We start from the raw sequence: 25062 nt of genomic DNA on the forward strand, positions 1-25062 counted from the left end.
GACAGGGAGAGGGTGAGGACAAGATGTAGCTACTAGTGTCTCCACAGGTTTGAATGGTGGATCTGTCAGGATTGGCTACCCGAGGATTTAGATTTAATAAGGTTTACAAGATTAGGATTTTAGTTGTTGGGCCCAGCAACTGAGTTACCATCTTTTCTGAACTAAGTTTGTGTTATGTTTTTCTTCACGCAGCAGCTCGTCTGGGTTCAAGAGAAAACAAAAGATGGCCTAGTCGGCCATCACTGCAAAGAGAGGCCCATTGGATTTGCAAACTTTATATGCCCCAGTACAGGGGAATGCCAGGGCCAAAACGGGGGAGTGGGTGGGTAGGGGAGTGGGGGGGGGGGTATGGGGACTTTTGGTATAGCATTGGAAATGTAAATGAGCTAAATACCTAATAAAAAAATGGAAAAAAAAAGAGAGTAAAAGGTACAGCAGTAAAGCGTAGGTTTAACTGAGGTGCACCACGGGATTGGCGTGGTAGTGACCTCCCAGTGGGAACATAGAGAGCTGGGTGGAGACGTTTTTTTGGGAGCTACAGGAGATAAGAGCAGGCCAGCCAGTCTGCCAGGCCTGAGAGTAGCAGGGTATAGCAGGGGATCTTGTTTTTCTTTTTAGTATTTCTCTGAAACACTGCCCTAATCGTTGTGGTGAGTAGGATCACTCATGAACTTGTCTCTCGATTTGCAGCAATACTTTTAAAGTCTGTTTTTGTTGTGAGCCAAAACTCTGGGTCTACATTCTGTTGGTGTGGTTTTTATGATTTATTCTCTTTCTTTCTTTCTTTCTTTCTTTCTTTCTTTCTTTCTTTCTTTCTTTCTTTCTTTCTTCCTTCCTTCCTTCCTTCCTTCCTTCCTTCCTTCCTTCCTTCCTTCCTCCTTCCCTCCATCCCTCCCCCTCCCTCTCTTTCTTTCTTTCTTTCTTTCTTTCTTTCTTTCTTTCTTTCTTTCTTTCTTTCTTTCTTTTAACATGTTATCCCTGTAAGTATTTGACCCTTGCTAAGATTCCCTCACTGAATTTCACTCTTATTCTCTTGGCTGCTTCACTTAAGGCAAGTTTTCTGTCACCCTTAAGCACATTGCTCTTTACTCTTAGAGAGGCAAATGAGGAAATGGCTTCTTGCAATGAAATGTGTTGAACTAAGGAAAGACTTCTGTGTTTGATCTACAAAGCCAGGATACTAAGCCATCTTTTTTTCCTTCTAGACTTTTGTAGATTCATCTGTCACTATGATCCAAAAATGTCCCCATATGATCCAGTACTATCTTACCACAGAGTTTGTTGTTTGTTTTGTTCCATAATTTATCATCAACTAAAATGTAGTTTCCACAGACTCTACCAAGTCTTACTGACTTCTCCTTCAAGTTTATTTAAATTCTTCAAGTGTTTGACAACTAGGATTTTTGTTGTTGTTGTTGTTTTTAGAGAGTATGGCTTTTTTCGAGGCTGTGAAGAGTCTTTCAAATAACGATAGTGTTAATCTAAAATTTGTTGTTTTATGTTATGTAATAACTTTATAAATGTACTCTTTATAATAATTAGGGCACTGGATGAAATTTGGGAAAAAAGAGAAACACCTACTTTTAATAACAACTGGTTGTATTGTCAAGTGTGCTTGTGAGTTACCTGTGTTTAACTCTTAAATGTTTTCTGGTAGAAAACCCTTTATACATGGTGCAGACTATCTACCCATGAAAGGAAACACCACTTATTAAGCCAATCCTTACCTAGCAACAAGAACTCAGAATGTAGCATGATGCGCACCATGTGAGAACTGGCAGAGTGACCCCAGACCCACTCTGCTGGATCATTAAAAGGAATAAGCAAGTCAGGTATGGTAGCCTACATCTGTAATCTCAGAATTGGGGGAATAGAAACAGAGCAAGTCTGAGCTCAAGGCTAATTAAAGCTATGTAGTGAGCCTTGTCTCACAAAACAAAGAGATTGGGGTTTAGTTCAGTGGGAGAGCGCTTGTCTACAATATACAATGTGTCCATGCTCAGTACCACAATGAAATCAAAATCAAAACCAAAGGAATACATCCATTACTTATTGATGCCTAAAAGATACAAGGTATTGATATTTTAAGACAAAACAAAACAACACAGTTCACTGACTTCTTTTCAATCAGAGTTACAGGCTTCTCTTGTGTCTTTCTCTTACTTTATGCTTGAGGGTCTAGGCCTTGCTGATTACTTTAGGCATTGGATGAAAATTATTGATCACATATTTATGAAGTTGCCTTTTCTTCTTAATAAACCCCAAAGCCTCCCCATCTATCCCTCTAACCATCTCTACCACACACACACACACACACACACACACACACACACACACACACAAAGGATGGGTTATGCACAGAGGAAATAAAAGAGTCTTGTAGATGTTAGTGTCCAACGGTTTTGTAATTCATAAAAGTATGTAATCAGTAGTTACTGTGCCATTCAGAGAGGAGAGTCATCAAAACACAGTTATCCCAGGATCAACAAATGGAGTGACAAATAGCGTGCTTGCTTGTATGTGTACCACTGTGTGCACCTTATGAGAATAAAGAATGTATTATGTCCACTTCTCATAAACTATGTATTTCCAACTGAAGAGAACCATAAAGTCCTTGAAAAAACTCTATTAATTTTAATTTCTGTTCTAAATAGTGTTCATGAAAAATAAGTCTTAAGAGTGTAGGGTTCTAGTGAATATGCAGGAAACATAATATAAATGTCAATTATAATTGGAGTCTAAAATATTGAATCACTTTTCAATGAAACTTATAAATAATAGTAATTTCTCTGTGTTCAGGGGGTAAGAAAATTTTACTGCCCACGAGATTGCCAGTTCAACCTTTGATAATGCAGATACAATTAACATACAAGGATAATATGTGAGCGTCATTTATCCTCAGGGCTCATAAGTATAAAAACAGTAACACACTGTGAAAGTAATGGTAACACTTAGAAGTCCCGTTATTATTAATTCATTTGACATTCACTGTAATCACACCAACCTTAATGAATTCATTTAGCACGTGATTATTACATGTACTTTCAAGCCCAGTCCATTGTAAACCACTGCCAACAGATGTGTTGTGTGTGGATAAATGATGGATATTTTTTAAGTCACATTTAAAAATCGTACAGTATAAATTAACAGATTGGCATTTTAGTTTGGTGACAAAAAGCAATCTAAATAAAAAACAATAATATAATTTTATTATGGCACTAAAATTTTATTTTACTGATTTTTGGGGGAGGGCATGTCAGAGGAGGAAGGAGATCTCAGGGCTTTGTCGCATGTAACACAAGTACTCTACTATTGAGCTATACTGTCAAGTTCTATTGTCCTTGATATTTAATTATATATGGGCTGTGGGTTAACTGATTTCTAAGGAAGCATACTGAGGCATACTCATGTAGAATGTTCAGGAAAAATTAATGTGTCACAAGGATGAATAAAATTTAAATCTATAAGTTATTACTATTAATTTTAATAACTAGGAACACACAGCAACACCAAGGAGAAGAATTTATCAGAAAGCTTTCAAATATTACATCATCAAGTAGATACTATTTTCTATAAAATTCAAATAGCACCTGCCAAATCTGTACATCTGTACTTTTTTTTTTTTTTTTTTTTTTTGGCCTTATTTAGGTTCTACTTTCTGTGGCTCCCAATCCCTCTTCAGGTTGACTTTCTCTGAATGCACACATGCCCTTCTGTTAAAATGCAACTTGATCACCAAATAAATACATTCAATAGCTTCTCATTAGTGACTGGACTCAATTACCGCTGTTTGTAATATTCTGCCCACCACTCCACTGCATGCTCTTGCCTGGCTGGCAACTTTTCTTCATTTATTTGGGGGTGGGGTGGGGGGACTCTTCAGCTCCAGAAGGACATCAGCTAAGCAATGTTTCCTTGTGACTCTGCTCATTTCCTCTTCTCCTGTCTGTCTGTTCATGGGGCCTGGAATATTGCTGGTAGTTTCTAGGCCAGTTAATGCTGAGGCTGGTCTTACAGTTCTTGTGCGCTACATAGAGTCTTAATGAAATCCCTATCAAACACCATCATGTTTAGTCAGAGGAGTTTCCTCTTCCTTACTAACCTTGATCCTTTTATCATATTTAGAGGTTTTCTCATTTTACATGCACTTATGGGGACACACACACACACACACACACACACACACACACACACATTCTACCTTCTTTACCTTCTTGTTCACCTTGAATTTAATATTCCTGTACTCTGCATTATGTTTTTTGTTTTTGTTTTTTGCACAGAGTGAACACTGCACAGGATTGCTAAGCTCTCAATATCTTTTTCAATAAGTTTATATATTGAGTCTCCAATATATATGAAATGTTTACAAAGAACTTGTGCTGGGAAACTTGGTGTCTGTTGAGCAAATAACTGCTGGGTTTTTTGTTTGTTTTTTAATTGGACATTTTCTTTATTTACATTTCAAATGTTATCCCCTTTCCCGGGCCCCCCAAACCCCTAGCTCTTCTCCCCTTCTCCTGCTTCTATGAGGGTGTTCCCCCACCCACCCACTTCCACCTCCCCACCCTCAAATTCCCCTACACTGGGGTATCAAGCCTTGACAGGAACAAGGACCTCTCCTCCCACTGATGCTGAAAAGGCTACATATACAGCTGCATGTGTACTCCTTGGTTGGTGGTTTAGTCCCTGGAAGTTCTGGGAAGGTCTGATTGGTTGATATTGTTCTTCCTATGGGGTTGCAAATCCCTTCAGCTCCTTCAGTCCTTTCTCTAACTCCTCCACTGGGGGTCCCTGTGCTCAGTCCAAAGGTTGGCTGCAACCATCCACCTCTGTATTTGTCAGGCTCTGGCAGAGCCCCTCCAGAGACAGCTATATCAGGCTCCTGTCAGCATGCACTTTTTGGCATCAGCAACAGTGTCTGGGTTTGGTGGCTGTATATGGGATGGATCCCCAGGTGGGGCTGTCTCTGGATGGCCTTTCCTTCTGTCTCTACTCCACACTTTGTCTCCGTATTTCTTCCCGTGAGAATTGTGTTCCCTTTTCTAAGAAGGACCAAAGCACCCACACTTCAGTTCTTTATTGTGATCTGTATCAAGATAGAAGCATGGAGTCACTACAATCTCACTGGAGGCAGCAGAGGGATGTGTCATTTTCTAGAATCCTTTTATTTATTCACATTTTTTTTTCTGCTATAGAGAAACCACTAGAGCTGCCAGGGCATTGTCCCTGATACCCGAAGGACCGCCTGTCACTCCTTATGAACTCCAATTTCTTTCTAGTTTGTAGACAAGACTTACCATACCTCTGATAGTCCCTGGTTTCTCCTTTTAAATTTCTATTTAAGGAAATAGGCTTTGTGCCTGTTAATTTTTTTTTAATAGTTGATTTCTTTTCCAAGGAACTGAAGAGAAGACCTATGTCTAACTAACAGAAATTAGTCTTTGGTTTGACTAAAACATAATGTCTCTTCAAAATGCTACAAGGGATGTATGCGTAACTCTAGTGATTGTACTGGAGTGGACCAGCTAAGGAAAACTAAGATATTCAGTTAAAAAAATGAAAAAGATACACACACACACACACACACACATGTTTGAGGAAAGAAAAAGGTATAGTAACAGTGGGGATAATTTGTCAAGATAGCTTCGGTAGGGCATCTGAGACTGACTTTCAACAACATTTTAAAGATGGAGGAGAATGGTTAAAGGATATTAATTGGGGAATATATCACAAACAAGCAAGGGTATAAAGAGGACCTAAGACAGGTGTATGAAAAGCACCTTGCAAGATAACAAGCAACTTATGAGGAAACTAATTTTAAGTCTGATTTACTGGTTATAAAGTGTTTTTGTTTTTTTTTTTAATTGCTTGGGCGATTGTTTGCCAGAGCCTGCATGTGCATCGTGTGTATGCTCTGGTGCCCCTGGAGGCCAGAAGAGGGCATCATATACCCTGGAGTTGGAGTTAGAGAGTGTTATGAGCCACCATATGGGGGCAGAAAACAGGACCCTAGTCCTCTGAAATTGCTGGGCTATCTCCCCAGCTCTGATCTGAAGACTTTAATGAAGAGGCAAGTGTAAAGAGAACATAAGACATGAAGGAATTGTCCCAAGGGAAACTGATTAGATCTGGAAGATCAGGAAGGGTAAAGAGAAGTTAGGTGCCAGTACTAGGATATGATGAGAAGGAAAGTAAGAACAGGTACTGAGCTTTAAGTTGTGTGTGAGAGTTAAGGGAGGCATCTGATGAAGAGCGGAGTGAGAATACCGCATCGGTATGAATGCAGGATCAGGAAGAAATGTTCTGGGACCAGACCGTTAATATAAATCAGATGCCATCACTTAATAACGTGTGCAATCTTGAGCAAGTCAACTGACACTTTTCTAAGGATATCGTAATTTGTGGGCAAGTTAATGTAGATGTGGCCCCCGAATATACCCTAGCTCTCTGAAATACTAGTTTGTAAGTTCTGTATGAATATTTGCTAGTATTATTGTTACTGAGGTCAACTGCTCATGTCATGATTGTGACCTAAGTGGGATTGCTTGAAGGAGACAGGGAATGAAATCAGACACTTGGACATATTGGAATGATAAATGACTATTAGAACCTTATTAGTGGAATAGATGACAATACTGGATACACATGTATTTGTACACACACACACACAAGCACATACACACACATGCACACATACTTGTTAATAGTAGGATTCTTAACATTGGTCTATGGAGATATTAAAAGCTTGTGTAAGACTCATCTTAAAAATTTTGATGCATGCTCTCTGATTTTGGTAATGTCATTCTTTTTTGTTTGTTTGTTTGTTTTTTGAGACTGAGATTTTCTGTGTAGCCCCGGCTGTCCTGGAACTCATTCCGTAGATCAGGCTGGCCTCAAACTCAGAAATCTGCCTGCCTTTGCCTCCCAAGTGCTGGGATTAAAGGTGTGTGCCACAACTGCCTGGCTTAGTAATGCCATTCTTAAATGTTTAGACCAAAAGATGCTATTTATGTTTCATTATATAACATTTTTACTCTTTAGAGTTGGGAACCCAGAATTCTTTTCCACACAGTAATCTGCTCCTGTTGCCTCTGCTTCTATTCAACTTTTAAACCTGAATTGGTTATTTTATTTATTTACATTTCAAATGTTTCCCCCTCCCAGTCTCCCCTCTGCAACCTCCCAATCCCAGACCCACTCCCCTTTGCCCCTAAGAGGGTGCTCTCCCACTCACCTACCCACTCCTCCCTCACTCCGCTGGCATCCCCCTATAGGGCAAAGAACCTCTATAGGACCGAGGGCCTCTCCTCCCATTGATACCAGGTAAAGCCATCCTCTACTACATATGCAGCTGGAGCCATGGGTCCCCAGTGTGTACTCTTTGGTTGGTGGTTTAGTCCATGAAAGCTCTGAGGGTGGGTGGGGGATCAGGTTTGGTGATATTGCTGTTCTCCCTATTGGGTTGCAATCCCCTTCAGCTCCTTCCATCCTTCTCTTAACTTTTCCATGAGGGTCCCCAGCCGCAATCTGATGGTTGGCTGTGAATATCTGCATCTGTCAGATGCTGTCAGAGCCTCTCACAGGACAGCAAGTAAAGTGTTCAGATACTTTTTCTCATTCACTCTACAGAATATCTATACCCCTGCATACACCCAGGGACACACCCAGACATATATAAGCACAAAGATATACACAAAGAATGAAATATCCACACATATCCCAGTAGCATAGCTTATAGGTTATATAGGTTAAATACATTATACCTGTGGAAAGAATAGCTCTAGGAAAAGAATAGATTTTTCTAGTCTAATTTTCTCACAGAGCAGAAGAGAACAATGAGCCAAGATTAAGTGATTTGCCTGGTATAATACCAGCATTTGTTTCCCTATCATGTTTTGAAAGCACAGTTCAGCTGGAATAAAAAAAAATCACTGAAAACATAGAATCTCTGTCTAAAGTATCAACAGAACTGAAAAAAAAAATCCCACAGTAGTTATAATATAAACACATACCAATGTATTTACTAACATGTGTAATAATTGTAAACAAACAATGGAACTTGCCAGAAAAGATCACTATACACTTTCTTTCTAATTTCACACCTTTATATATGAAGTATAATACAGCAATTTGTGTGTTGTATTTACGTTTTCAGACTGTCAATTGTTTCTATATTTAGTATTTCATTTAGGACAATATGCCATTGGGAACAAAAGGGGGGGACAAGATTTATTCAGACAGTGCTTCTGAGACTTGCTAAAAAAATTGGTATATTTTGGGGGAAACGGGTAGCATTGCTTAGCTTTTTCTTAAATTATGCGTGTTTAATTTGATCACATCCTTAAAAATTCTTAAATTACAAAAGTGTTTTCAGCAACAGTGATATAGCCCTTCTTTTATACACAGAACAGCACCTCTGATTTTAAGAACCAAATGATTATTACTAATGACTACCTAGCCAATGTAGAAATAAAGCAAAATGATACTTGAATTGCAAAAAAAATGAAGATAATAAAAAAGACAAGACTTATCTAGTTCTATGTTCCAAGGAAGGAAAACTTACATCCATTAAAACAAGTGCTTGCATTTCTGTTTCCATTTACTGCCACAGGGACGAAGGGAACACATTCTCAAAGAATTTCAAGTATTTAAACCTTGAACTGGATGGTCAGGAAGTGGGACTTAATTTTTCTTTGTAAAGATCCAACTTCCAGGATGTATGAAATGAACTGGATGACATAAGGAGATGAATTACTAACTTAGAAAAGTACAAATTAATGTCCACTTCTCCGGCTTAAAGCAAAATCACACATAGAATAATATACTTTAAGAGCACTCATCTTTGGTAACTTTTTAAAATGAGTTTGAATCATTACTTATTGCTCTTCAGCAGCCTTCACAAGTGATTAATTGGTAGGGATATCTCCATAATTCTCAAAAACGTCCTAAAATAGAAACCCCACACAGGGAGAAATGTTACCTGTTTCTTGCTGTGTTAAGCCACAATTCTAAAACATATATTTCACACATAGTTCAAGAAATTGAGGCATGACCTGTTCTTTGTGATCCGTTCTTAAGGTTAATTTCTTAAGTGTGAGGCCAAAGGGATGGACAGAAGGCGTGATGACATATATGTATGAGAAAATTATTTTAAATAAAATGACTTTGGTGGAGTAAATGCACCGACTACATTCTCTGAGTTATGTTTATATTTATTTTTATAATGTGAAGATGAAATTGTCATTTTTTCATAGTGAATTTACCTTTTATTTCTATTTTATTAGAAAAGACTGAATTTAAAAACTAAAATGAAATTAGACTTGAAGTTTTTGTCCTTTCTTCGTTCCGTCATCCCTTGTCCCTTCGTTCGTTCGTTCATTCATTCCTTTCCTCCCTCCCTCTCTCCTTTCCTCCCTTTCTACCTCCTTCATTTCTCCCTTCCCCTCTATTTTGTTTTTCTGTTTCTGTTTTAAGGCATCTGACACTGTAGCCCTTTATGCTTTGGAACTCAGAATAGACTATAGGCTGGCTGAGGATTTATGTTCTTCGTGCCTCGCCTTCGCAACTACAGAGTCACAGGAATGTACTGCCATGTCTGGCTTTCCATTAGTTTCTGAAAAGGGGACAATAAATTCCAAACATACATAAAACTTAAAACAATTTTTTCAGGTAAACTATAAATTATTTTCTCAAATTCCAAATGCCTGATGATTCATTTGAGACCCAACTCACCAATAGAATCAAAATTAATCAGAAAGATATTACAAAGTAATTATAATTTTAAGGTGCATTTAATAGCTGGTTTGTCTTATACAAAAAAATGTAAAATTGCAGCGGAGTGGGGATAGAGGGATGGGTACCTAGAAAATTTCCAGTCACTTGAGAGCATGCTACTTGGAAAATCTGAAGCCAGATGGAAAATTATTTGCTCCATAGCACAAGACTCAGGAGACTCATCAAAGGCTAAAAGTTCTGCACAGCACACATCCCTTTATAGATTCTCAGATTTTAAAATATTGACTTGTGATGATGTGCTGATAATAGTAGCAAACATTGTGAGTAAATACATATATATTATATATTATTTATATTGTATATATTAAATACACAGCTAGAGATAGATAGATAGATAGATAGATAGATAGATAGATAGATAGATAGATAGATAATTACTAATAAGCAAGATGGTGCTGTTGGAATGTTTTTCTCAGCTCCAGATGGGAACCCTTACATGGTAGCTATGGTTTCTGTAGCTCTTTCTAAGAATCCATAAAGTGATTATAATTGATTCTGTCCTCTTGCCCCAGCTTAGGGCAATTAACAGTGCATTCTTTCTGAACGGGATGCCCTGCTTTATCGTCTTCGGCTTTGTTGGGGTAATAATAACGGATGCTGTTTAAGCTCATAAAGATGTTTGCAGTGTTCGAATTGTCCCAGATACATTATTGACTGGATGGATGCCTGAGAACCTCCCTGTGGGCTGTCACAAAACCTGCAAAGCAGGCAGAGAGGAGCCCGTAGATGGCAAAGTACCATCTGGTGTCACTGACTGTCCCCAGGTATACATTAAAACATTCTCTCATCAAACTGAAGGCAAAAGTCTAGTTTATTGGAATGTAAATTATAACTGAAGCTCCATACATACAATACATACAATATAAGATTGTGAGGAATTGTATTTAACTTAGCAGATAAAAAAGAAATGCTACAAAATTAATTGCTAAAACATACGTGTGTCCCTTTGGATAATATAGAGATGGAAATTTAACTAAAATCTGTGCTATGTTCAGCTGAAAATAAGCCCTTCCATGACATTTGCTGTTTTGTTACACTTAAACCAGGTTTAAAAAGTAAATTAACCGAGGCAATTTTAAAAAACGATAATTCGCTGTGTGAGGTATTTTTAATCATATATACATATATTCATAAACACAAAACACATGTACATATTAGCTTTCTTCTACTATTATGCTATTTCATTGGTATAGTCAGATAGTTTGTGTATTTTTGTCTAAATAAATATGAGGACTTCTCTACATGATGAAAATAGAGGCTAGAATAAATATTCAAGTTCCTAAGGTGAGGATGTGACTTTAAATAAATCACCACAATTGAGGGACATATGCAATTTTTATTTAAATTTCTTTATCCTCGTTCTTGTCTGAATTTGTCTCACAGTCACACCCATACACATTCATAGTTAAACATTGGGCACAGTTTGCAAGCCCAAACCCGGTCCTTTTGCTATTTCTGAGATTGCATCAGGAACTTCTGTGGGGCTTCATAATAGACGTTGCCCTGCATGAATTTTGTCTAGTGAAAGGAAATTCAGAAAGTAGCATTTTTTTTTCTAGAGACGGTAAAATGCTAAGATTCAGTATTGTTCACGGAACAGAGAAGTCATCAGACGAGAAGCTGCTATGGGAGAAGACACCGAGCGTTGCCGGAATCATGATGCAGCTACCCACAGATGGATGAATGGATTTCTCAGCACCCTGCAATGTCTAGAGAGGGTTCCCTCTGGTCACTGCCCACTGTGTCTGGCAGAGTTCTCAAGAGTATATTATTGTAATGTTCTGAGGACTTTGATCTCACCATCAATGGCTGTTGTGAGAACACCACCACCGCTCCTAGGTCTTCATCTTTGCTGTTAGGGAGTGCGACAGAGGCCACTCAGCAAGCCTTCTGAGGAGGCCACTGTCACTATGTGGCAAATATTTCATTTTCACAACTGTGCTGAGGGTTAATTTGGCGGTTCAAAAACTGCTCTGTGTGCATAGCTTGCAGAATAAAGGCCCGGAATGTTACAACGTGCTTGTATTTGTTAGGACACACCAGCAACTGTGTATAACCAGCCTGATGAATCGTACATTTCTGTGACATACAGCACACTCTATTATGATAGTTAAAATGCCATTACTTTTAAATGGTCATTTAGGTGGCTGCCTATGTTAATATGCAGCCACATAATACCTTCCAGAAGGTTTTGAAAATTAGACTAACTCATGTTAAAATGACATTTTTTCAATAGTTTCTTTCTAATTCAGAATTAATTTTCTAAGAACAGCTTTTTGCCTGCTCATAAAATGAATTTCCTAATGAGAAAGAGATGATTTTTAACCTTGAGTTTGCTGCCCAGAAATCTCTAAAATCCCACTCATACGAGAATGTAGGGGGACTAAAAAAATCAGAAAATCTTGGAAATGATCTTATGGAAATATAAAGATTTACCATTGAACTTGAGATACTAAAAAATACACCCAAAACAGTGACTCCTTATTTCCTTCACAGGGTAACTTGTATAGGACTATAACATGTTACTTAGCCCCAGAAAATCACTGAACAAGGCTAGTATCATTTTTAACACTTACAGAAACAGATCTCAGAGAATTTAAACAGTATTTTGATGGGAAAGCTAAGAATTCAACCAGGCCCTTACTGCAGAGTCCATGTTTGCTCAGCAACTTTTCTCTGGAGCTCTGTAACTATCTACAGTGACTGTCAAGTCCAGCAGAAGTTAATTCAAAATTTCGATAAATTTCCAGAGTCAATATTGCCTCAAGAGTTTCATGAGCCAAATTATTAGAATATGAATTCCTTTGTCTGTGTTATTTCTCAAAGGCAAGTCTAGAGAAAGAACTTGTGAGTTTGGACACCATACCTCCCTCGTCCTAGGATCCTTAAGGAGTATTTGAGAGTATAAGGGGTCCAGTAGAAACTGCAAAAATCAATTCTGAGAGGAACCTCCAGAAGCGATTTTGAGAATTCTGTGCCTTCTGTTGATGGTTGTTGTGTCAGATATATTGAGGGGTTTATAGTATTGTTATGAAATTAATGCATATCCTCCCTGAGATGTATATGTTATAATTCTAAGTGCCACTGATATAATATTAGGTTGGTCCTTTGGGACAGAGATTAGGACTAGACAGCTAAGCCTTTATGAATAGGATTAGTGCCCTTATAAAGGAGGCCTGATAGAGTGTCCTTACCCCATATACCAGCTAAACACATATGGAGAATGCACTGGCTACTAATAACAAAGCTGGCCTTTATCAGACCCTGGACTTTAATCTTTGGTTTCTCAGATTATAGAACTGATAAAATTTCTATTGTCTATAAATAGACAAGTCAGTTTGTGTTATTTATGACAGCCAAAAGGGTCAAGATCGATGTTTATCAAAGAGCTGAGTTCAAGCATCAAATTAAAAAAATATATATATCCTCAAACAGAAATGACAATAACGTAATCTACTAAATCATGTCGTAAACATATAGAGTACAACCTTGTCACTATGTGACAATCTTTTGATTGAAGATGTTTTTTTCTTCTAACACACGCACACACACATAATAAAAAGTTCATGTGATAATTCTTCCTTTTTCTTTATAATATTTATATGCTATGTAACTAATCCATACATATTAGGTAACTTATGATTATTATTTTAAATTATTGTCAGCTTCTACCCCCTTGTTTAGATAAATTTCATCTATTGTGAGTCTTATTTACTTGGGGGGGGTTGCAAATTAAAAAAAAATCACAAAAGCATATATTTCTGAAAAAAATACATGTAATTTCCTGTTTGGAGATTATATAGTTAATCCATAAGAAATCATCAATACATAGCAGATGACATTGTAATTGTCTATTATCTTCAACTTTTAATATTTGAGAATTGTGTGGACCTTATTTTTAGGCTTATTTTCTGGATATACTCTACCGCCGTGCTTTTCGTTTAAGCCTAGGACAGATTTGTTTGTGAAAGCTATGCACCTTGGAAACAGAGGCTGGTAATGAAATCTGCGACACAGTATTAGCTATGGTGTTGTAAATGGCAGTGCCGTAAACCTACTTTACAAAGACCCATCTAATGGAACTACGTAAGAAAGGGCCCAAAGCTTCAAAGGCTTAACTTATCGCATTTGATTTTATCTGCGATACATTTAGCTGAAGATAAGACAAGAGCAAGCTAATGACCTCCTTTTTTATATATCTAATTTTCAGTTATGGTTCAGTATTATCATACACACTTCTAAATGAGCCGTATTCTTCACAGCTAATTGGTGGGGCCAGTGAAGTGGATCAGCATGCTACAGTACTTTGTCTTATTCCCAGTTTGAGTCCTTACTGGGTATTTAAGCTGACAATGTGTATGCGGCAAGCCTCCAGATTTCAGCTGTGCTGGCAGCGAAGGCCACTCTGAGAGATGGGCAGCATGGCTTCTGTGTGTGCCATTCATCAGAGCCAGCACTAAAGGGAGCCGAGTGTGGGTTTCAACCTTCTGTACCTGGTGTGGACTGCCTTCATGCTGAGGTGTGTTGGGGGAGTGAGGTCTGAGTCTGGTGTATTGTCAAGGTGGTGGACTCTGAATTGGGTACCTTGTCAAAGAATGAAAGCGGTTTTTGGTTTTTCTTTTGTGATTGTTTTGTAAAGTCTTTTTTTTTTTTTTCACAAAACTGTATCTTGAATAACCTCACACATACACAAGTTTCTTCTTTCAAATTTTGGAATGACATATTAAGGTCTCTTTATATTAAGAGTTTTAAATCTTAGAACAGAATTCTTCACTCATGGCTCTGTATATAAATTAAGGTTTCCAAATGAAAAATCTTTAAGTGTTTCGAGTTTGAGTCAGAGTTGGCTTATTTTAAACAAGTCTTTCAATCATGTGGAGTCATAAAAAGATTCTATTTATTATTATTATTCATTGTATTCATTTGTTACATTCATTGCTTATATATTTTAAAATGAATTCATTGTTGATCAACACTGAAGAGCTCGGCTCACCCACTGTGCTCAGGCACCAACACAATATGAATGTATTAACTATACTAATTATCTCTTCATGCCAATTTCAAGTGTTAATGTTTTCCATATTACCTACCTAGGATGCCTTCCGTAATTGAAAATGGACATTAAAATATCTAAAGTTCCCAAGTGGAAAAACAAATCTCTTCTTTTGTTTCTTGTCATCAATTACATTTTAGTTAGTTTGTTTTCTAAAAGAACTAAAACAATTTAAGTGATATTTAAAGAAAAAGAAAAAGGAAAAGAGAAAAAGAAAAAGAAAAAAAAAGAAAAAGAAAGGCTTATTTCCCCTGTACTTTCAGTCCATCTAATATAAATTAGACATGTGATGGATAATAGCCAGCAGATATCTTTCCTTTGCTGTTAATATCTCAACTTTATATAGAAGCATTGCTGTTTCTCACTTTAAAAACTTAATTGTACATATAGATCTGGTAGTGCATACCAGGTTAACACGCTGCTTAAATCTGCCATAATCTCAATGGCTATTACCACACTTAAAATAAATTAGGAAAACGTATGAGCTAAAATTAAAAGTTTGTTCTGATTTAAATTTATATAAACAGAATATCCGTAATACCATTTCCATCCATATTTTCATTTATCAACGAATTAATTACTTTGCTGAACTAAAAACTTTTGTGTACTGCTTAAAATTACCTAAAGGAAAAAATACTTTATTTTATTTGTGGTAATACTTCAAATTTCTTCCCATGAAAAGAGATTTTGGGGCTTTAAGATAGGTTATGTTGTTTCTGTTTTCTTCCATGTACTAAATAATCCTGGTAGAAAAACTATCAGATTTTAATTTTCATAACTCTATATCAATATTTAACAGACATAGGTAATCATTTCTGTTACAGCTAGCTTGGCCTTACATGAAATTAGACAGGGTAGGAAATTACTTTCATTACTGACTCTTTTCCTTATCCTTTTCAAAGAGGAAGGAATTAATTCGTCTGTTAGGCTACATGTAAAAAAATTAGTTCTGATCTTTATATAGTTGTGTAATTTAAATTAGTACCTGATTCTCTAAAGTCCACAATTTAGGACAGAGCAGAATCTACTGCAGCAGCAGCTAATTAAACACTTACTGTAAGGTTAAGTTTTTCATTAAATCAATAGGCCCCCAGTGTCAGTTAGGAAGCCCTAATTACTATGCAGTAAATTTAGATTGAATTTGAATTAAGGACTGATTTCAATCTAACCGCAGCATGTAAATATTGTAAATTACTAGAATTACAGTTCAATAAAATTGAGTGGATTTCACTTTAGATAAACCAAATGCAAATGAGAAGAAAAAAAGACCAGATGAAATTCCTCCAAACATCGTGCCAAGGAGCCTTACACATCGAATACACGATACTGTTTTGGCAACAAGCGTGCCACAGCTCAATAATTCCACCTCCCCTTACTGTAGCATGTTTTAATATTTGATTATCTATAGTAAAAATGAATAAGTTTAATCTCTCCCGAGTGATCAAGTGAAATGATGGTAAATGTGGCCGCTCACTGGGTTGCTTTAGTTTGATGACTGTATTATTGTGCTAAAGCACAGTGTGATATCAGGTTATCAGGATATAACTAGCTGGGATAAAACACATCCACACAGGCACCCACACCAGGGCGGAGAGGCACAAAACAAGCCATGTTTTAAGCACCAGTCACATCCTTTTCAAGTTAAGAAAAAAGAGTGACGGACAAGAATGTGCCAACACCAACTCAGTAATTTAAATACATAAAATTGAAAGTAGTTGGAAGCTTGTAGCCATTAATTTTTTTTTTGTATGAAAGTACTCTATGTAGAGAATGTAGACATTTTTAAAAACGGAAATCAAGAGGTCAGGACAAGCTTTGGCTGTATGGTCAATGCACAATTTCATGCCGATCGCTTTTTGGTTAGGTTTGATAAAGAAAGGCTTGCAAGGTGTAGCAATCACCTTTGAAATAGAAAATTTTGATAAAATGTATAAAATGGGTGATACTTGTGTGACACCTCTCTTTCCTTATCTCTGTTGGCATTTGGTGGCAGAAGAATTAAATCAATAATCAGATGATAGAATCAGACTTTATTTTTAAAAATGTAGCTCTAGAGGCAATAAAAGTATATCCCACATGTTTTGTTGTTAAATTCTCTATATATGTGGTGAAACTTAAAAAAAAAATCTTACAAAGATCTGTAGGTGAGTCTGAATGAATGAATTCCACCTCATGAAATCTAGGGATTTAATTCACAAAACAAGCATTTTTTTTTTTTTTTTTTTTACTGTTTTTCTGACGAGGTTTAGTTGATTAGTGTCATAGGGTGGCCATAGTATTTATACTCTCACATAATAAAATTGTGTTTTTGATTACATGGAACGTCACAGCAGTCTTGAATGCTAAAACTAGTAATTAAAAATACATTGAAAAAGAAAAAGCAACATTAACTAGTAAGAAAGAAACAGTTTCTGGAAAATATAGTCTAAAAGAACCAGAGAGATGTTTGTTCAAGGTCAGTCTATCAGTGAAAATTGAACCCTTTGAGGATAAAGACAAAAATTATCTTTACATGAAGAAGAATTTGAGATTAGCATACAAATTTAGTTTCATATTTTTGTAAAAGTCTGTCTGAGAAGCTCAATAATACAAAGCTCAATATACTTGGCCATGAGGATACCCTGTGGTTCTCTCTTGTATGAGGTGAATTTTTCTAACCTTATGTATTTCGAACCTTATCTACTCCTTTAGATCTCAGTCAATGGAGGGGAATAGAAAGAATCCTAAATTGAACACACATAAAATAAAATGCTAGTGAAACATATGTGCAGATATTATTTTCCAGATCTTCAAGCAAGAACATGACGAAGAGAAACAAATGACAAAAGATGAGGATATCTTTCACGAGAGAGCTAAAGAGAGAGGTTTTCTGTACAGTTATCAACATAGCATCTATGTAACTCTTCTTTTTAAGTGAAAAAATAATGGATATATGCAGGTCTATATCTATCATGTTGAAACTTACAGTGTGAAGCAACCACACATCCCTACATCCAAGGTGTGGCTTAAAGCCTGACTTCTGTTACTTTATAGTCATCTCTGCTAGTTTCTATACAAGCTGAAAGATGACCATAAACTTATTTACCGGATACTACTAAAACTAAGAGAAACTCCTAAACATTGATGGATTAAGTGACAGGATAATTAATCTTCATAAACTCACATTCAAGGAGCGGAGGCTGGCATCTATTTTATCTATCATATTTCCCTAACATGGAAACGAGTTGACTGAGTTGAATCTCCTAAGGACTTGCTATCAGTCAATACTTTCTAGCTGTTTTAATATTATGTGGGCTTGGTCACTTTTCTTTGAAGGCTGACATCATAGCAAAGTAGACAATATTAAACATGCTGTTGCCTATGTCAATGATCCCTATGGCCAAAGCATTGCTAGGAGGGATCTATTTACTAGACATCTGTACATCTTGAAGGAACAATACATGAATGGTTTACAGCGCATAGTCATACAAGTCTCATTGCTCTAGATAGTGCTATTTGAACACGTTTTTAACATTTGGCTGCCTCAAAGAAGAAATATTGTCCTTCCTGAATTTCTTTAAGAATGCAATATAAAACTTTCAAGAAATTCTCTCTATATTGTCACATCAAGCCATCTATTGAAAACAGGCCAGGTGAGATGTGCATTTGTTTATCCCTGTGTTATCTTTGAGAACAGCTCAAGGTTTGTTGTAGGAAATTTGACCTTTTCTTTGGAAATTTCAATAAACTGTGTTGTTTTTTATATTTAAGTGAAAATTTACCAAAATAAATCACAGGAGGAGAAAAGTCAGTTTCCTTCTGGGTTATGTCATAAGTCATATTTGTAAATTCTTAAATGTTTCCCTGAGGCATTCATGCTTTTACTCAGATGTCTAATTTTGACTACTTGTAGAGAATTTTTTAAGGCTAGATTCACTGTAGCAGTTTCATGGCAAATAACTGTTACCATATGAAAAATTTCCAAGTTTGAAGATTATGTGCATTTATATGCAATATGTTCATAATATATTTCTTCTTTATATACTATGTATAGTAAATTATGTACTGTAAAATTATAAAGCAAATATATATACATATATAGTTTTATTTGTAGATCTGTAGTATATATCTTCATAGTGAGTCTCATACAAATATAGTATACAGGAATCTATATATAATTACAAAACTATGCATCTCTATCTCCATATATCTGCATGAAGTTTCCACTTAATTTATAATCTTACACTAAAATGTTTGAGGGTTCTTTGTACATATGTTAATTTTGGCAGAAATAAATTAAAGCCTTCCACTTAAATAATGTAGCCAATTTATTAATAGTAGATGTCTATTCTAGAATGATTCTAAGAACTTGCAAAGCATCATCCAAATGAAAACTGAATTTTATATGGGATTAATATCAAGCCCTGACGGCAGGCACCAGTGAAAGGTGAAATCATCCTGAGTTTAATAGTCGATTTCTAACTTTGTCCAATGCAGTTTGTTTAAAATGTATGTCTTACCATTATATACAAAGGGAAAGAGAAGTCCAAGACTTAACCTGTCTCTTTCTCATCATTTTTTGTGACCTTCTCAATAGGTAACTTACTTTTTGGTTGAACTCTCAGTGCATCATACATATATGTAGCGCATACCTTAAATCCCAGCAACACTTAAGAGGCTGAGAGTGGAACACAGTGAGTTAGAGAGCAGTCTGGGCTATGTAGCAAGTCTGTGGCTAACATAAAATAAAATACAGCACCAGAAGAGAAGTGTAAGAACAAACCAACAGAAGAGCAACCCTGATGAAAGCAGATTGTTATCATAAATAATAAACACAGAAAACAAAGTCAACAAACATATGGGGCAGGTGCCCGGGCAAGTTAGCAGTAATTGATTTTGCTTTTCTATGTAAAATAACTCTCGCAAAGTCATAGCTGGGCCTGCAGGAATTTCAAAATTAGGTCTAAATTGATTTTCTTTGTATGAACAGAACTGATGTTTATAAAATTAAAATGTTATTAGTTATTGCAATTACTGAGTACAGTTTCAAACCCGCAGTGACACTGAGCTCAGGTTTCTACAAAGCACATCAGTAATTCATTCAGTTTCGCAATCACCCAGGAGAGGTTCTAATTATTCCCATACCATAGCCGGAGGACCACACTTGCATCCTGAAATGTAATTTGTCGCACCTAGACTACCCCGTCATAAGCATAGAAACTATAGGGAGAAAACATGTCAAATGACATCTTTTCAGCATTTACAAACTAGGGAGAAAGATGATGCTACAAATCCTATTAATGATTTTTTATGGAATTATGCTTCTATTTTTATTTATTTATTTATTTATTTACTTATTTTGGCAAGGTGTGATAAAGCACGGGGACTTTTATTTTTATTTTAAGAGAAGGGAAGCTAGAAAAGGCAGTCTGGTACTATAATGACTTTTTATTTGAAAGGGATCTTTATTTCCTTCTGGCAAAGACCACAGGGTTTCTCTCTAAAATCCTGTCCCCAGTTTGCAGAGCCATAGAATGTATGGGTGATTTGTTATTTGCTTTGTGATTGCATAGTCAGTTGGAGCATGGGGTTCTAGGAGAGAAATCTTCCTCCTCAGAAGTCCAACCTTTAGTTCTACCTCTACCAAGGCAGATATCACCTACCCTCCCAATTAGCAGTTTTCAGGATATTCGCTTTGGTTACCTAACATGATATTTGAAAATGTCACGAGCTAGGATAGTGACACCAAATTCTTTTTTAAAGTTAATATTAGGATCAGCTTACTGGAAAAATAGATTTAAATTTGGCTTTACCGTTGGTTTCAATGAAGTATATTAATTAGATGGTGTACAGTGGCCATTATTCATTCATTCACAATGCTTTGGCCATCAGGTTCTGAATCTTTTCAACTTTATTTCAACTCTTTTTTTCTCTCCACTATGAGCAAAATCTAGAAAAGATAAACTTGCATACGCATGTGGAGGGCATTACTTATTTATATGTAAAACCTTTATTCTATTTTGTTATTTTAGATTAAATCCCGTTTCAATTCTATTCTCTCAGGGAAGCATTAACAGTTTGAGCTCAGCGTGAAAACCATCAAACACTTGAGCTGAAATTTAGATTGGGCAATTTTGCCTGGTGAAGTAGAAAAGGAGACGTGGAATGGCAAGGAACAGAATGGCTCATGGAAAGGCAGATGTTTTAATAATGTGTCATCTAGTGGGAGCCTTGGATATCTAAATTTAAATCTCTTGATATATTTAAGGAGAGCATGTTGAAGAGAAATAAGGTTCTCTTCCTGCAAAAAAAGCAAGGGAGAGTGAGCGATTAAAAACGGACAGTGCATTTTCATATGCAAGAGCTTAAAACCCTTATTATAACCTGAAACTAATAAAAGTGACAGGCCTGTGTGGCTGAGGACTTTGAGGTCTCTGAAGTTGGACACTCCAGCTTCTGTGCCTTGGTCTGGAAGGCAGGGGTGTAGTTGCTGGACACAGAATACAACAAAGATAGTAAAATGACACAAGAAATTCTTGAGTCCTCTTGAAAAATGACATTTTAATGTAACGCTGCACTAACGTATCTCTTGAAATGATTATTTTTGTAGCTTTTTCAAAAGGGAATAGGAAGGTCATTATAATACTGGATGATAATGTTACATTAAAATAAACTCCAAGATTGTATCACATTTGCATTTTATGAACTGGTTTTCACCACCCAAAAACTGTAATTGTTGCTTCTCCAAGAAAGCAGCCACATATGAAGCACAGGTCACTTTCCCAGGCTGCTCACTTACAAGCTCGGTCCCATTAAGGATAATTGAAATATTGGCTAGTAGCATTTAATTGATATGATTATCACTTTATGGAATGTTTGGAGATAACTTGTAATGCAGACACAGTCCATTTCTCATGTACACGAGTGAACTGCAGCCTTTTTTCCCCCATCATTAATGGCTTAAATATTCTTACCCATTTTCCTACAAAGGCTGTTTTCAAATCCCTTAACCCACACTCAAACAGGCAAAGCCAAAACTGGGGACTCTTCTGCCCTGTTAAACACTGAAATAACTCAGGATTAGAAACACTCCTGAGGTTTCAGACCCTTCTTTCATGGCCATGACTCACACACAGCTGGTCCTGTGCTTTTCCAATTAGTTGGATCCCTTTTTTTTTTTTTTTTTTTTTTTGCCTTGTGATCTCAGACAAATTACCTAACCTCCCCGAGTCACAAAGTTTTCGGCCGGACTGCAATTCCATGAGTGAAGATTCCAAATCCTGATAAAAATATTTTACCTGTGTTAGACAATCCTTTGTATTATATTTGCTCCAGCTGAGAGGAAATTGCCTGATCATATTGTGGGTGACATTAAACATTTAGTGATGGGAAAAGGCATTAAGAGAGCTAAAATGCGCGATCCTGGGTATATACTGTTTTGAAATCCTTCTTTTCAAAAGAAGTGCGATGTCTCAGTCTTGCTTGCTCTTTAATTGTCTGCTGCACGATAGAAGTAGGGAACACAATTCTGGTAGGCGCATGTCAGCAAATGAGTGGGAAGAGGGAATCGGAGAAGCCGCAGTATCATCCTATATGCAATAAAAACTGTGACTAAACTGTATTTCTAATGATACCTTACCACAAATCCTAATTTTTAAGGGTTTCTCGTTTCTAAATCTTTCTGTAAATATGTTTAGGTACTTTTGAATTTTATTTTCAATTTTAATCTTTTTGAGGTAAGGGCCTCCCTGTCTAAGTTAATCTGGCAGGAATTTGTGATCGTCTCCCCGCAGCCTTTGCGTCCTGGGATGATAGGCGTGAACCAGAGTGCCCAAGCTTCATCTCCACTTCTTTTCTTGTACTAATTAACGAACTAACTAAAACTAGAAAGATGTCAGAACTCCTACCCAAAGCCGCACAACTACCCAGCTGTAGAAGTGACAGTGAATCTGGCACAGAATAGAGTGGATATATTTTCGTTGAATTGGTTAAACGGATGAATAAATGAACGTATGTATGAATGAATAAATAAATTAATCGGATTTTATTGTCTTCTATGGGCGAGTTACCTGACTTTTGCAAATATCACTTTTCTTCTTGGTAAAATAAGGTAAATAATGTCAAAGCCTAGGTGACTTTTTAAGCCGGAATGAGTATGCAGGTTGAGGGGTTGGGATGGGAAGAGCTAAGCATCTTTCTCCACGTGCTGTACTCATAGACGCTGCAAAGATCTGTTTCTTTGGGGGGGGGGGGGGGATGAATACGAAGTACCAGTAGGGATATCCTATCTGCGAATGCATCCAAGATACAATAGGCTTCTGTGTGGGGTTTTCCCTTAGTTTCGCACATGAACAGAAGAGGCAATTTTGAAGCTTCAGAAACTTTTAGTGTAGCCATCACCAGCTCATTCAAACTGTATTTATGGGCACATTCTTTAAGAATGGGTAACGAATAGTTCTCCAAAATGGCCTGCACATTCTCTTAAGCTTAGCACATGATTCTCTCCCTCCTCCCGAGTAGGGTGGATAATTTAAGATTATTGCACGCTCTGTAAGAGGAAGTAATGCTGTTTCCACCCTCCTGGCCCTGCAAGCACCCTAAGCGGAGAGTTTCGGAAGACGGCCACTACATTTCCGCCAGATGTAAATGTCAGGGTCAGAGCAACTCAATGAATAGATTTATCCCAGCCTAAAAATATGAAGTCATAATTTGATAGCATTGCCTGCCCGTAACTCAGAGAACAGACAAGATTATGTTAAAGTCCCAGTACCCATCTATTAAAAGCAGCCTGGGCGCTTAGGCTCAAGAACCATTTGCTGCCACAGACTGAGCCAGCTTAAATAACATCTATCTCACTTATCTAGCAATTCAATTTAACATTCTTGGTGCTACAGTTCCCTATATTATCAATGTCAAAAAAAAAAAAAAAAAAAAACCCTAAAAAGTCTTATCTTTAACTTTCATTCCAAGGCTTCAAACGAGCTTTGAATTTGCATCTCACTCTAGGGAAGATGTAGCTAAAAAACTTTTTTTTTTTTTTTTTTTTTTTTTTTTTTTTTTTTTTTGCCTAGCTTGCTCCATTAATTTCTGAGGAAAATGTACCTACTGCTGTGAATATGACAGTTCTCAACCTTGGTGTTTTTACAGGATGTCCCTCCCCAGGGAATATAGTCAGCACCATTCTGATTTTCCTTCTGGAACCGCATCGCCTGCTGGGTAATCAGTTTGTGCGCGCTGCAAGGGAAGACCTCAGCAAAAGGAGTCCAGTGCAGCTAAGGTGCCAGGGCCATGAAACAGCAGAACACCACTGCGCTCAGTGTCACATTTTCAGTGATCATCTCTGTTTTGTTGTAAGGATATTCCACTGTGCCTCCAGTGGCTTGGTCGTGACAAGCATTTAGTACCTTTTACGTGGTAGACAGGTTTAACTAAGAGAATCTTCATCATAGTTTGAGATATTTTCTCCCAATTACTTCCATGGAGTCAGTAGCCAAATTCATTTTGTAATGATTACCTGACTCAGGTAGAGCCGATTTCTCTATGACTCCAGGCTGCAGTCACTGACGAGGGCACAAAAAAAAGAATAGTTTTCAGCAGTTTTCAGCCCAACTAAATCAGCAGGTAATGGCATCTGTGATGCAGAGTGATTCTGACCTCAAGCCCCTCTCATTGTTAACGTGTCGCACATCTCAAGCAAGCCACACTGGTAAGAAATAGTCTATAGACACTCCACTATGTCTTGAAAGCAAAGGGCCAGACACAGGAACTCCTGATTTTTATGCATTCAGCCAATTACATGCCAGCAAGTGCTCAATAAAAATCCCCTAAGAGCCCTGCTCTTGTCTTCACTGCATCTCCACGTGGAGGAAACCAGGCTAATATAGAGAGAAGACAGTGGATTTACTTGCACTGCTTTGTAACATCAGGTCCTAACAGAGCACAGGGTCCAAAGTGGAGAAGACACCAAATAACAGTGTCTCTCTACCAAGAGAAGGGGTAATGCGATCGATCATTCCGTGAGCGTAGAGATTATTCTAGGATGAACGTGGACTTGGGTATAATCAGAACTCACCTAGATGGGGTAATGTTTTGATACCTTAGACAGATTATCTTTGATAATAATCATTGTGTTTTGATACCTAGACAGATTATCTTTGATAATAATCATTGTGTTCTTTTTTTTAAAAGTAGAGATGAGGTAAGCATACTTTTTTTTCCTGTGTTTTCATTATTGC

General features: G+C 37.0%; 1 protein-coding gene and 1 long non-coding RNA gene across 11 annotated transcripts in view; one reads left to right on the top strand and one right to left on the bottom strand.

Moving 5' to 3' along the window:
- Tenm3 (teneurin transmembrane protein 3) overlaps positions 1 to 25062 on the bottom strand; it is a 1297160-nt gene that overhangs the window by 1245654 nt on the left and 26444 nt on the right. The window lies entirely within an intron of this gene.
- The window catches only part of 4930555F03Rik, a 178156-nt gene that overhangs the window by 100433 nt on the left and 52661 nt on the right, over positions 1 to 25062 (top strand). For 6 of the 10 annotated variants that reach the window (XR_003947385.1, XR_003947386.1, XR_003947387.1 and 3 more), the window contains one exon: positions 23975 to 24104. The exons of 1 other annotated variant lie outside the window; for it this stretch is intronic. This is a non-coding gene — a long non-coding RNA (RIKEN cDNA 4930555F03 gene). Of the gene's footprint in view, positions 1 to 1584; positions 1833 to 23974; positions 25000 to 25062 lie in introns of those variants that run through there. 3 more of the 10 variants (XR_003947390.1, XR_001778771.2, XR_003947389.1) reach the window with 3 other exon arrangements.

Source organism: Mus musculus, chromosome 8, assembly GCF_000001635.26.
Source record: "Mus musculus strain C57BL/6J chromosome 8, GRCm38.p6 C57BL/6J".
NCBI classification, from domain to species: Eukaryota; Metazoa; Chordata; class Mammalia; order Rodentia; family Muridae; genus Mus; species Mus musculus.